The 12,643-nt window shown below is 38.7% G+C and overlaps 1 protein-coding gene across 2 annotated transcripts in view; it reads right to left on the reverse strand.

Annotated features, from left to right (window-relative positions):
• Window positions 1-2,939: 2,939 nt before the first annotated feature.
• Window positions 2,940-12,643, reverse strand: part of LOC113005769 — a 420,425-nt gene continuing 410,721 nt past the window's right edge. For both annotated transcript variants that reach the window (XR_005574241.1, XR_005574240.1), the window contains exons 7-8: window positions 3,302-3,508; window positions 2,940-3,017 (exon numbers count right to left, since the gene is read on the reverse strand). The gene's annotated coding sequence lies outside the window, so the exon portion shown is untranslated. The remainder of the gene's footprint in view (window positions 3,018-3,301; window positions 3,509-12,643) is intronic.

Below are 12,643 nucleotides of genomic sequence, written 5' to 3' on the forward strand. Positions count from 1 at the left end.
GATTGGCTGCCGCGCTTCGCGCGGGACCAGTCGTGATCGGCGCGTATAGCGTAATTATGGTCTGAGTTGTAATAATTCCCGCGTCCGGCTTATTAAATTCTTTCTGTCAAACTCCTTATCTCTTTGTCTTTCTTTCTTACGTTAACCGCTTTCTTTTCTTATTTTATTGTATGCCGTCTCTATTATGCACTGCAATACATGTGTTCTCTGTTATATCGGCCTGACTTTACTTAATTTCTCGCCTACCCGTTGCCTCCCGTAAGAGAGCCGCTTCGTCCCTGTCTCCGCTACCCCGCCCCTCTACCGGTTAGAGGAGCTGGCCGCGTGCGAGCGACGATTTCGCGTTTCGGCATGACACGTTCTTGCGTGTTGTGAATCCGTGTTTAGAGTTGAAAAGTGAACCCGGAGACGCGACCGGTATCATCGCGTCTGGCGCCCAATCTCGCGATTTGGTGCGAGCGTTTGGTGTTTCTCGGTTCGTTCGTCGCTTCCGCGCGTGTTTCGCGAGTTATTCCGTTATTTGATCGCGTATTTCGCCGTTACTCTCCGGCGTCAGGAAAAGTACGTGACAATACATATATATATATATATATATATATATATATATATATATATATATATTATATATATATATGGTGTAGGTAACGAACCGCCTTCCAACCCCCCCCGGACCGCCAAACCGTCCGAACCGTCCGGCCGAACATCCGCCGGACGGCCGTTAAACGGCGCATAGCGCCTAATAAATACACAAATATCGGAGCAAACAAGCGATCGCTCCCGCGCTCTCATCTTCGCGCGCACGCGCTCTCGTTCCTGCGCCGTCCGTAGCCACGATATGCGCGCGTGGTCCGGAGCGAGAGACCCGAGATCGAGTGGCGGGGATGCTGCCGCCGGACCGCTCCGCCGTAACGCGCCGCGCATCCCCCTCACCACGATCCTCGGGTATATAAGGCGACGTTCGCCGGAGGCAGAGACCTGATCCGCTTCTGGCCGGTCCGCCGAACAGAAGTCTCCCCAGGTTGTCACTGAGATCGAGCGCCTCGGTCTCCGCTAAGTTACTTAGTTGACAGCCGCTTCCGAGTCCGATCCCGAGCTCCGCTTCCCGACTCGTCAACCTGGGCTCAAGTACACTTGGGCACCGTCAAGTCACTTGACACGAAGGCGATTCTCCATCCACCCCGCCTCCCGAGTCCGACGCCACCTCACGTACGGGGGTACGGTGCTCCGTGCCTCCACCAAGCGCACTTGGCGTGAGGGGGTGTCCCCCGGCGGACATTCGCGGTCTTAACCGCCTCGCGACGGTCCGCGCTACGAAGCTAACGGAGAAAAACACGAATTCGTGTACGCGCCGCACTCACCGCTCCCCGCGCCGCGCTACCGCCGAACGTCACGGCCACGAAAACAAGGCCGCCGGGATTCGCCGAAAAACACGCGACTAAATTCGCCGAACCGCGTCTCGCACAACAGGTGCACCTGTAGACCGATTCCCGCGTATACAGACTACGCCGAGCCGAATTGCTGAGTCACGTCCGTCCGCGCGCTTAACCGATATAACTCTTGATATATGTATCGCGTCCGTCCGAGCGTCTAGGAAGATTAAGTATGTACCGCGTCCGTCCGAGCGTCTAGGAGAAGTAAGTTTGTGTCCCGTCCGTCCGCGCGTCTTGTAAACCTGAGTTCAACAAGCTTTGTATCACGTTCGTCCGCGCACTCGAACACAAGGCTCTGTACCGCATCCGTGTCACCGCCGATGCCAAATGTAAAAACGTCGAGTAAAATAAACACGTTGTTATTTTTCTACCTTTAAGAAAACGTCTAATTCCTCCAAGCGACCTTTCGCGCCCGATCCTGTACCGTCGACCGTCCGTGCGCGAAACACGGTCGTTACAATATATATAAATTAGCATATTTAATAATATGTTGTAATATATAAAATATCTCTTACTAATGCTATGATCATAAATCTTCGATTTATGGTGCAGTGTTGCATTCATTGTAGAAGTAGAAGTAGCACGAGAAGTAGAAGCAATCTCAATATCTTTATCTAAGCCACTCTCTTGAAAAATATAAATTAGATATAACTTTTCATGTAATGGAAATATATTGTTATAAAGGATATAAAGAAAAAAACCAAAAATTTTTCGTAAAAAATAGAATTTCCAGTTTAATTTTCCTCTATATTTTGCTGTTATGTTATTGCAATTATGTACAACCATATGATTACCATATTGTATACTTACCATTCCTTAATGGAGTCTCAAGATCAGGATATATTGCATCGTCCACTGAAGATATTTCAGTCTCTGTAGATTCGTGTTCATTTTCACTTTTTTTATGGCGTCTGCTCTTTTTCTTTATACGTTTTTGTTTTAAGAGAATCCTAAAGTAACAGAAGAACTTTCTCAACGTCAGTCCTACAGATCACTGCAGATTATTTTTCGAGCAAGACCAGGCTATTGCTCTTTGTCCATTGCATAGATCTGTCTTTGTTTTTTGATTATTTCGCCATCTGCGAAAAGTCCTATCAACTACTGTTGGGCTCCATATTGCTCTGTTTATGACAGTTCAGCTTCGCTGAGCGAAATATGCACGTGGTAAAAGCACATTAGCGTATCTTTTTTGTTAGGCGTTCAATCGTAATTTTGCAAGATCAGTGTTATTCGTGCATGTTTTCTGAAGGGTGCTCTACTATCATTTTGTACGCACGAGCTACACAACTTCTGTATTAAGGTAAAGTTAAACCTCAGGTGACGGCTATACGAGTGAATTTTTAATGATTTATTAAATTTTTGTTCGATTTTCTTATAAAATTGACCTGAGCACCCTTTCTTTTTACGCGTATTTCAATTCTAAGAAAAGTTTTTGTGATTCTGTAAAGCCAATCCAAAGATATTTAATGCTCTGTAAATGTCGGTAATTCGTGGTACTTTAGCATCCTCTTAAAGCTTCGTTATTAGACGAAAGATTATTTGTGTTCTTTGCTTTATTAGCTTTTTTCTGTGCTACTTTATAATCGTCTGTAAAATTATAAGTCAAATAAGAAATGTTTAATACAATTAAAGCTATGTTATATAAAAAGAAAATAAAAATATGTATGTAAATTCTATTCTATTTAAAAACTTAGACGAAGAATGCATAAGAGTTTTATTTATATTGTGACACAAGTACAAATATATTTGTAAAATGTGAGATAAGCTTAATACCGTATATTCTTGTACCATAGATACTTTAATAATAATTTGATGTGTTGAAAGATTATATTATAATAACATATTCTCATATGCGTAGAGGAATACTTTACCATAAGAGCCCAAAATATTAGCACCATAGAGCATCCAATTTGTTTGAGGAAGTTGCTTTTATTTAATAAACTCTATAATGATATGCTTTGCAGTATCCTGGGTTGGCCAGTAACATTTTAATTTGTCCTTAACGTACCACGTGTTTAGTACAGCTTCCACTGTATCCTCAGCATCAAATTGTACAACGAGCCAAGTCATCTTTAAAACTTTATAATGAAAAAAGTTATATTTAAATATGCAAACAAAATATTTAAAATATTTAAGAATATTCTGGCTAAACGGCAACAAAATACATTTATTTTCGCTGCAAAAATTATTATAAAATAAAAATTTATTTTTTCGAAGAAATCGAAAAATTGATGGTTTATAATTTTTGCAACAAAAATGACTATATTTTGTTGCAGTTAGGATATAACTTTTAAACCAATTAGTAGATCTATAAATTAATTTTTGCACAAATATTTATTAAAATGTTGTTAGTATAAGAGGGAGTGGGGTAAAATAGACTGTATTCCAAATCGACCTGCTCAATTTAAATTGATACGGTTACGCAGATTTGCGTGACATTTATAATGTAAAGTTCTTATAAGACACCGAACATATGACAGCAGTTTGATAGTTCACTGTCATAAAATTCACAGATAGGCGCAAATATGTATTTTCAACCATTGTGCAAAAATTAAAAAAAAAAAATCCTTGTAAATCATTATTTAAAAGATGTTAAAAATTTGAAAAATTATTGATTTAAGATGATTAAAGAGTATAAAATTAAAAAATATCAAGCGTTTTGTGATCACTTATGCAATTTATTGTAAAATTTGTTCCAAAGTTCGAAAGGACTCGTGTCCAAATCGAACTTTTAAATCGGAATTATAAACTGATCGTAGCACTGGTGATCGACCAACCACATCTGGTTCTACAAATGTTAAATTAGTAAAATATTATGAGTCATCAGACTCGGATAACTTAATTTTATTGATTTCAACTTTAATTATATAATAACAATGTTATAGCATGACCAAAAAACGTCTAATTACTATATATAAACTAATTTATTTTTTTCAAATAAAATTTTTATTTTTTTACTGTCAAATTGCTCGTTTTTATTCAATACTAAAAAAAATAGCTTAAAATCTTTTAAAATTCTGTTTAAAAGTTGATAAAAATGGAAGTGTTCAATTTGACCCAGGGGATGGTCCGATTTGGAACCAGTAGTCCCAAATCGGACCGGAAAAAGCGTTTTTATATTTTCCGTTATAGTTCAATACAGATAAGACATACGTCAAAATGTATCTGAATCAAATGTCTGAAGCAAAAATGAAGGGAATTAAATTTTCTTTTCAACGGCACATTTACTTTTACAATCGGACTTTATTTGCGGCTTGTAAAGAGCAAAAATTGCAACTAGATTCGCTTTACTCCACTCACCCCTATATAAAAATTTTGATTTAATTTTTAATGTTCCTTCCTTATCAAATTCGTAAAAACAGCAATTTTTGCAAATTTGATGAGGAAGGATCATTGCAAATTAGATCAAAATTTTTACATATACTACAAAACTCTAATAAATATTTGTGCAAAAATTGATTGAGATCTACTAACTCATTTAAAAGTTATTTATGAAATCAAGAATTAATAAAAAATTACATATGTTACGTCCAGAATTCTCGAAATAGGTCTCTCGGGTCGATTGGCAGGTAGAGACTTAGGGAAATAATTTGAGCGAGATAGGAAGAACGGAACAGGCCTAATCTCGCGCACACACGTTTCCGGGCGAGTGCGACGAGTCGAATGCGTCAGGTGAGTCAGAATGTAGGTCAGGTGTCGAGAATGACGACCTATGACTCTTATTCAAATCTTGCATTCGTGTAGTCCTTATTTTGCGTAAACGAATTGAATCGCTTTTACGCGGGATCGGACCAAGTGCAATTTTATCGGAGCGGGAATTAGAGGTGATTGAAATAAACGAAAATGATTAAAATTAAGGATTACAATTTATTTTAACATAATAAAAGAAATAACCGATTACAATGATAGGTGATGACTAAAATAATAATTATTAATTTGCAAATAACATTTTTGTTAGTAGAGAACATGTATAATAAAAAGAAGAAAAATCTTATGATCTTAATAGAAAATGTAATTATAACTTAAATTCTAGTTGGTTACATTTGTGCTTAACGAGATATAAATGTGCGTGTGTGGGTGTATATTGTGATGGGGATTTTTAGCTATCCAGGTAGGCTTTGGAGCGAGTCGAAGATTTCTTCCAATTCATTGGTTACTCTTCGATTCGCTTCGATATTTTCGTTTACTATATTCTCTATTTGTTCGGGAGTAAATAATGAGTGGGAATACGGGTTTTCTTGAGGAAACTCTAACGCGGGAGAGTATGGATCTTCCGGGGGTCTTCGAACAGGTGAATCGAGATTACGATGAAAAAAATCGGGGGAAGGTGTAGGAGGAAAGTCTGTAGGAGAAAAGGTTGAATCCCGAGGAGATGCTAAGGGCTCTGCAAAGGGATCGAAGGTAGAAGAATGTGACCCTGGTGATTGTTTAGAATCTGTTTCTACATGAGGGGAGTAAGAGGGGGAGGGATAACGACAGAGGGAAAGAGACAATGATTCGGGGGACGGATTTGAGACTGGTGGAGATGAATCGGTCGGTTCGCCGGAAGTTCTTAAATTAATTAAAGCGTTAGGCAAAACAGGATTTTTTCCTCGCTGATTGTGTAATTTTCCGTAGAGCGATAACGATGCGCCAAGCTTCCGGAGCTTCTTATTTCGACGATTCCGACAGTTCTTAATGCCTCTTCGAGATTTATGTTCAGGGACTCGCTTATGCACTAGAATGAATTTGAGAATTAAGACTACGTTCTCTCTTTCTAATAAAGGAAAATAAAATCTATATTGTAACTTCTTGAAAGAAAAAAAAAGAAAAGAAAAAGGAAAAAGTTTGAATTAACAAAAGGAACGGAATTCTTCGTTTCCGATGGAAGGAAAGAAAGCTGCGAATTCAATCGAACGAGAGTTCGATTGTATCCAGCAGGGAATAAAAGGTAGTTGCGGATTCAATCAAAGAGCGCGATTCTATCCTGCAGAAAATGAAAGGAGAGATGCGGACCCAATCGAAAGAGCTCGATTGTATCCTGCGGGAAATAAAGAGAGTCGCGGACCCAATCGAAAGAGAGAGAGAGAGTTCGATTGTATCCTGCGGGAAATAAAGAGAGTTGCGGACCCAATCGAAAGAGCTCGATTGTATCCTGCGGGAAATAAAGAGAGTCGCGGACCCAATCGGAAGAGCTCGATTGTATCCTGCGGGAAATAAAGAGAGTCGCGGACCCAATCGAAAGAGAGAGAGAGAGTTCGATTGTATCCTGCGGGAAATAAAGAGAGTTGCGGACTCAATCGAAAGAGCTCGATTGTATCCTGCGGGAAATAAAGAGAGTCGCGGACCCAATCGAAAGAGCTCGATTGTATCCTGCGGGAAATAAAGAGAGTCGCGGACCCAATCGAAAGAGAGAGAGACTTCGATTGTATCCTGCGGGAAATAAAGAGAGTCGCGGACCCAATCGAAAGAGAGAGAGAGTTCGATTGTATCCTGCGGGAAATAAAGAGAGTTGCGGATCCAATCGAAAGAGCTCGATTGTATCCTGCGGGAAATAAAGAGAGTCGCGGACCCAATCGAAAGAGAGAGAGAGTTCGATTGTATCCTGCGGGAAATAAAGAGAGTCGCGGACCCAATCGAAAGAGCTCGATTGTATCCTGCGGGAAATAAAGAGAGTCGCGTACCCAATCGAAAGAGAGAGAGAGTTCGATTGTATCCTGCGGGAAATAAAGAGAGTCGCGGACCCAATCGAAAGAGAGAGAGAGTTCGATTGTATCCTGCGGGAAATAAAGAGAGTTGCGGACCCAATCGAAAGAGCTCGATTGTATCCTACGGGAAATAAAGAAAGTCGCGGACCCAATCGAAAGAGCTCGATTGTATCCTGCGGGAAATAAAGAGAGTCGTGGACCCAATCGAAAGAGAGAGAGAGAGTTCGATTGTATCCTGCGAGAAATAAAGAGAGTTGCGGACCCAATCGAAAGAACTCGATTGTATCCTATGGGAAATAAAGAGAGTCGCGGACCCAATCGAAAGAGCTCGATTGTATCCTGCGGGAAATAAAGAGAGAATAATAGAGGGAGGAAAGGAAGGGTGGTGAAATAATATTGGGTATATGAGTGTTTCGAAAAATATAATAAATATCTTACTAGAGAGAGAAGGTAGTCTTATGAAGATTAAAAATAAAAAAAAATAATAATGGACGGTTAAGACTTACTGTTGGGTGAAATTTGTGAAGGTGCGAACGATTTGGTGCTTGGCGGAGCGGATTCAGCTTACAATGGCGGACGGCTGGTCGACGGTTGGCACTCAGAGTGTTCGGATCTCACAATGCCGCGTCAAATTTAAGTACGATAAATACGAATCCGAACGTCACAAACTCGGACATATAATGTCACGGAATGTGCGACGGATCGAACTGGAGTGAATCGCGAACAATGAATGACGAAAAAATGAGCAATTGAGCAGAATGAAAAAAGGTGCGGTAAGTGCTTGTAAGTGACTGTAAATGACTGTAAGTAAGTGCTCGCGAGCTCCGGAGCTCCTTCCTTTTATACCTGATTCTGCCTATGATTTCTATGGGATTTTAATCCGCAGGTGTACTGTCTCTTATTATTGCCCACGCGCTACCTATTAATTGCGCGACAAGTGTTTCGTGTCGATGGGGTCAATCATCCGCGTTTCAACGCTTGCTTCCGCTCAAAATCGGCACGTGTCAAGGGTAGACCAACCGTATTGACTCGACCGGACAATTTTAGCGTATCTGCGCGGTTAAGATAGACCATCTTTTCGCAATTTTTCGGTTGCTTGGCTGCATCGATTTCGAAAGAAAAGAATTGTTACTCCGCAGGACGTAACACATAACTTTCAATCAAATAGAATTGTATTTAACCCTTAAACACATAAGTGGGTCTAAGAGACCCCATATAAAGTTTTGAATGCTTGCTATGTGAAGACGGAATGAGATAGGAGGTTCGGACGTTAAAAAAGTTTGAAATCTCTTCTTTCAATTGATATAGTTGATCAACTTTTTTGGTCAACTAGAATTCGAACGGCACGGCAGCAAAGTTTTGTTAGGGTCGATGCGATCCATATAGTGTGTAAGTGAAACTTTTTTTGTGAGTATTTTACATAAAAAAACTGGACAAAATATATTCGAACAAGTCAATTTGCAGATGTTACTCGCATATACTCTGTCTAAAGTTGGAATACTATAAAATGTTGTTGAAAAAAGAGTTTTTTCGAAATATATCATGAAACACATCAATTTTCAATTTTAGACACGATTTAATAAAAAATTCCTCATATTCGCTTTGTTACATAAGTACATTTTTTAATAGAAATGACAATAATATATTTTTTCTTTTTTTTGAAAGTATGAATCTTTAGCTTTAAAACGCCGTATTTAAAAGTCCTTAAACGTTTGTTGTTGCGAAGATATGATTTTTTGAAGGAAAAGTGGATTTTTAACCAATTTCTCATTTTTGCTTAATGGTTTTGCTTTTATAACTTCACAATAAATTATTTGTCGGCAATGCCGATTATGTAGTCACTCTCCTGAGATTTTGAACTTTTGTTTAAAAAAAAATCATAGAAAAATATTGATTGTAATCTGTAACGATGCACCTCCGCATCGTTCCCCTGGGACCACGAACCGCTCCCCTGTCCGGCCGAACACCCGCCGGACAGACGAACAGGCGCTACGCGTCGATAATCGCCTCACACACGCGCGCGCGAACGGTCCGACAAGCGCGCCGTTAAACGCCCGAAGTCCGCGCGCATGCGCACGGATTCGCATGCTCCTGGCGTTGGAGCGACAGAGAGGCGTACGCTCAAGCGAGAGCGCGATACCGGACCGATCTCGGAGCAGCGGGGATGCTGTATTCCGAGAAGAACCGAACTCCACTCGAACATCCCCGACTCTCCGAGATCGGGGTATAAAAGGCGGACGATCTCACAGAGAGATCGACTCTTCTCCGGTCCAGCCTCCGAGCCAGACCCAGGAAATCCGCGTGGTAGAGTGAGCTCTGTCACCGCCGAGAGATCTCGGCGATTTCCGATCCCGCTTTCCCGGCACCTAGGGAATCCGAGTGGTAGAACGAGCTCTGCCACCGTTGAGAGATCTCAACGATTCCCTCAAACCCATCTCCGTCCGAGAGTCCGCGGTAACGACTGCCACCAAGGGGGTAGAGAGATCTCTGCCTCCATCGAGAGATCTCGAGGCAGCCGGCACCGACGCACGCCGGGGATTCCCTACTAAGGGAATCCCGCCGCGCACCTGTCGCGAATTCGCGGAACACCGGCGCGGCTTCCAACGTAGGGCGTCCCGACCCGCGCGCGTCGCGGATCAACAAAGCCGGCGACGACGTAAACACCGTGGAACCCTCGCGACGACACCGAACCAAGCGAGCGAGACCGCGCTATCGTGCGCTCTCTCATACCGGCCGCAGGCCGAGTGCGAGCGACCGAGAGAATGTAAATAGATCCCCGTTCTGTAAATACCGCGTCTTATTATTGTAAAATCGCGTCACCGTACCGTCGCGGATACACCTCGTGTATCCCCGAACTACGTGCGCATATTGTCAGTATTATATCTCAAATAAAGTAATTTCTCATTAAACGCACGTCCGATCTCGGAAATAATTAACCCGGCAACCTTCCTTCGAGCCCTGGCTTCCCTGAGCTCGTCCGCGCTCGGACAAAACACAGGTTGTTACAAATAAAATTGTAGCTTCTCTAAGTTGAAAAAGTCTCCCAGAGCTAAAAATGTGTTTTCGTATTTTACAGGATCGGTGTGTTTAAGGGTTAAGTTTTATATAGACACACAAACGTAATAATAGAATAATCTGTGAAATTTTTACGTTCTCTAACATTTTTGAAATACCACCCTTACATCTTTAAAATATTTTTGGGATTTTAACTATGACCGCTTCAATAACGATATTCCATGTCTATGTTCATACTATACCCTTAAATATGAGTGTGTAGTATGAACATAGACGTGGAATATCCTTATTGAGACGATCATACTTAAAATCTCAATAAGATATTTAAAATCAATAATAATTATAAATTTATATATGTAGTAATGGAAATAAAACGAATTTATTTTTGTAAGGTAGCACAACCAATTTTCTTTTGATGAAATCAATATTCCATGTTTCAAGTAAATTATTATCTTTTTTTATATAGTGAATATTAAATAAGGACGACGAGCAGGGTTTTAAATAAAAACTATCTTGCTTGTTATACCTGTATCCTATTAAACATACGGAATTTTCACAAGAAGCGATATTCTTAATTTCAATAATTAAATTATTTTTTAATTCTACAAATCTGTCACCTATTTTGGAAATATCTAAACAACAATGATTTGTCTGTGCTTGCTTGTATTGTGGAGATGTACAATTATTTATTACAGGTCCATTGAAATGTTCGATTCGTAATTTTATAGAATTATTGCTCATAATATTAATACATTCAGTATTATTGCCTTCCTCTATCACGCAACGGATAACTTGTTGTAACGGCTGAACAGATTTGCGAACTTTTTTTTTAAATATTGCATAAAATTTTCAAAAGGAAAGGCACTGAAATTATCAAGTGCACCATATAATTTTACACAGTCACTTAAATGTAAAAAGTTATGTATATTATGTATACAAAATCTGGACTATAAATTTTAATGGATTTGCCAACAAAATGTTTCATCAAATTATGAGCATACAATATATAATTTTCTGATTTTGAATAACATTGACTTATCATTATAGAACTTGCAAGACTTAATGTAATAAAATGAATATAGATTTTAGACGATAGGACTTCTTTCAAAACTATAGGACCAGTATATAATAAAAATAATCTAAATTCTGTAGCTTTATATCTCTTACATTCAAGTATAGAATGCGTTTTTCTAGAAAATTCACGAGGAATATAGCGTTTTTATTTTAAAAGATTTTCGGAAATGTTATTGACGTCACGAAATTATAATTTATGAGGTGGCTTGCCATAAATCCAACCATATCCTTTATGACAAAGAAGTCTTTTCATACCACCTAGTAAAAGATTATGCATATAGTCTATTGGTACATTATCTATCATATTAAAATTTGGTATATCTAATAATAAGCTTCTGTTAACATGATGCTCTGGTTGAGCCATAGTTCTGAATGAAGTATCAGTTCTCCTACGTAAATTTTCTATTTCAGTAAAGCATATAACATTATTAAACATTTCACCCTCTTGATCACATTTTGTGCCTGAAGAATAGCCCGTATGATTTTTAATACCTAAAGCAAATGATTTTGCAGGTGAATCACAAATTAACATAAAAATTCGAAAAGTGTATATAGAAGAATTTATTAATATTCCATTGGTCGATAAATGAATACATTCGTTGACAAAATCCTTGAAAAACTCATTAGGAGGCTTTGTTGATCATGATATAATGCAATTAAAAACACGTGTTTCATAAGTATTTCTATTGATTTTACTGAGCACAAAATAGGCCAAATTAACTATTAGAACTTTTATTCAAGGGTAAGCCATCAATATTAACAGCTAACAAAAACTCATTATTTGGTTGTACATTAATTTTATAATTTTTACAAAATGAATTTATAGTTTTTTCTATGCTAATATAATAATATGCTCCACAACCTAAAGCTGTTATGTTTACGTTACTAGGTGTTTTTAGAAGAGTTCTTGGATCTTTGGGTATACTATCACATCCAGGTATTTCACGTATAATAGAGAGAATATTTTTCAATGCCGACAATGTTATATTATCCTTTATAACCCAGTTGGCTATTTTCGAAGAAAGTGTTACTTCGTTTTCAGGATTATTATATGATGATTTATTAATATCATGGCCCATATTATTAAATAATTCATTGTTATATGAAATATTAATATCTAAATCATTGCCGCTAACGTTACATGAAATGTCGCTTTTTTTGCACTATTGAATTATTATCTATATTAATATTAGGAGAATCATGAGATGATGACTCGGACTTGTTATCATTTATAATAATGTTAAAAGAATCATGAGATGACTCGGACTTGTTATCATTTATATTCAGAGTTGGGCATTATTCGTTATTTTTCGAATAATTTTTTATTTAGATGATTATTTAAATAAAATTTTATTTGTTATTTGCATTATTCGTTATTTGCATTATTTATTATTCGCATTATTCATTATTTGTATTATTAGCTATTATTCGTTATTC

This window comes from Solenopsis invicta, chromosome 3, assembly GCF_016802725.1.
Source record: "Solenopsis invicta isolate M01_SB chromosome 3, UNIL_Sinv_3.0, whole genome shotgun sequence".
Classification (NCBI taxonomy): Eukaryota; Metazoa; Arthropoda; class Insecta; order Hymenoptera; family Formicidae; genus Solenopsis; species Solenopsis invicta.